Source organism: Vespa mandarinia, unplaced genomic scaffold, assembly GCF_050613455.1.
Source record: "Vespa mandarinia isolate Hongniang unplaced genomic scaffold, ASM5061345v1 scaffold_27, whole genome shotgun sequence".
Taxonomy (NCBI): Eukaryota; Metazoa; Arthropoda; class Insecta; order Hymenoptera; family Vespidae; genus Vespa; species Vespa mandarinia.
This window is the reverse complement of record NW_028197161.1, coordinates 11,370-14,127: the sequence shown is the minus strand read 5'-3', so window position 1 is coordinate 14,127 and position 2,758 is coordinate 11,370.

The window sequence follows — 2,758 nt, the reverse complement described above, 5'->3', positions numbered from 1 at the left end:
GATTACATATATTTAATCGAATTTTTGGAAATAATTTTCTCGTCCGTTCTTTCAATCAATTTTAATAATAATCTTAGTCATGTTCATTTATCAGGCAGTTAAATGTTTATGTAAAATATTTTTTCACCATATCAATATTTTATGGGAAAACTAGATATTTCGATACCTTTACCACTTATAGCGTCCATACGTAAGCACATACAACTATGCATTACACAATGTTTTTGCTTTCGTCTAGAGAGTATCACAAGAATATTCGTATTATTACAGTAATGGTCCTCAAATTCGAACACTCATTTATCTTTTATCGTCTTACTATTCGTGTCGACGAGATTCTTAGAAAAAAAATCTTTTAAAGAGAAGAAAAAAATTTTGACCACAGTTCTAATCCCTTAAGACATCTGTCATATCAAAAAAAAAGTAGAGGAACAATCCCCAGCAAAAAAGTTTGTTATTATTATAATAATAAATTTTGACAATGGTTCACAATTTTATCGAATGGATTCCGACTCGGTTCGTCGAATTTACAATTACTGTGTGCCTGCATGCGTACGCGCGTGTATATACTGTCTGTATCAATAGAAGTTAGACGGCAAGGGGGAATGATAGAGAAAGAGAGAGACATTCTTGACAATACGAACCATCGTAGTAATCAATTTCTACATTTGAAGCCAAAAACAGAAAGTCAACCGAAACCTTCGCATCTCAACACTTCAGATATAGCGTTATAAATTTAATTTCTCATGGTGCCTTTTATCAAGCATCATCCTCATGAATTTCTCAGAATCCATCAAACACATTGCATTATCCCAGTAGTTCCGAAAACTGAAAAATTCCGAGTTGCCATTTTTCATGGCGACCAGTGTGTTTGTAACATTGATGATAGTATCCCCAATGCAATTCTACCGTTATCACGGGCTTCGGTACGAGAAATGCAACGTAACACGCTCCCGTAATTAGGAACGTAAGACGCAACAAGTTTTCACTTGTCATAAACCAAATACTTGCAGTATGATACGACGTACTACGTGTCCCTTTTCGTCTTTGATCCAATAAATGGCTTCGTAAACAATATACTAATAATGATTGTATTTATATTTTACGTAGTAACGGTCTAATAACGGTCATGTCTATTTCGATATTTTATTTCACTCGTACTCATTATCCCGGCTTTCTTAATGATTTAGGTCATCATGAGAACAGGTATAATTTTTGAACAATTTTGATGATCATGTTCTCATTTTAAAAACGGATCTACTGCATATTGTTTTAGAATTTTTGAAAGAACTATTCATTTATTCATAAAATATCCTTGAATAAAAATAGCATACATTACACGATTTTTTTCGAAGATAATTTTTCGAAAATTCAATACATTAGATTAAATCTTCGTCTTTAAAATGACATATTTTTTCAGTTGTTCCGGAATAACTTCTGTCTTCATTGACGGCGTAAATGCTGTTTTCGACACTTTTCGAAGAAGAAATTTATTACTGTGATATTTGTAATTCCTCATTATTTTTATGGATTAAAAAGATAGAGATTTTGTAAGCAATTTGTAGCACATTTGCATGCATTTAGATTAGTATTTCAACAAAATCTTATTTTCGAGTCCAACGAAACTAATGAACTAATTTACTTCATTAGTTTCGTTAGACTCCTTATCTCCTTCTTCTTATTTGATAATGTAGTAAGGTATGATTATTCAATCTCTTATATCTATTTCTTCCACTGATGGCTGGCGCGAGTTTCGCGGTGATCTGTGATACAGCAGCAGTATTTTTTTGTTTGTTCGATTAGATATGGATATAAAGTATATACATTTGTCGATTATTTTTTTAAAATTAATGAACATATATACCATATATTAGTAAACGTATATATTATATATTATTTTTAATGAAGATCAAAACACAAGTTCTGTTCCACATTATCTGCGACATTTTTTTCCACCGTCATTTCGTTACGGTTTCCTTTGCGGGAATTCACTTTATATTATTTCAATTACTACTACTATTACTATAATAATAATAAGAAAAAGAATATAATAAATAGAAGAATATACCTACATTAAAAACATCATGACACATATGATGACGGTAATTTACGATAACAACAGAAGTAGAAATGTGTCATTTTACGTGGTCGTTTTATGCCCTAACACTCATCAAATCGTATCCTCGATAATTTCGACACATGACCGCTTATCGATAGATATGTTTAATCCTTTTTTGAATATTTAAGAGAAATAATAATTAGTGAACATATACTAATATTTTATATAGTTGTATAAGGATCAAAATACGAGCTCATTTCCATATTATATACGAGGTTTTATTCTCTAATTATTTTTAACAAAACTCTTTATAAAATCTTGCTTTTATCACAAATTTATATACTAATTATTATATGCAGTAATTACATTTATTATTCTCCGTATTTGTTGTGAAGCATATTCGTACCGATTTCCTATCTAGCACAGATTACTAGGAGACGCATTATAGCATCATAATCTTATACATATGAGGGACTGAAAGGTGACTTTACAGTCTACTAAACTATTTATTCTAACTTACACGAAACAGGTTGTTATGTCACGTGGAATAAGTACAACTTACAAAAGTTTTTACATTACCGATACGATAGGCTTATGTTGGAGACACTGTTGCCTGTAGTTCATATTTTATCTATACCTGCCGCTCTACTCTTTGAGCGAAAAGTGATAAACAGCCTAGTAGGAAAAAGAGAGATATGCGTA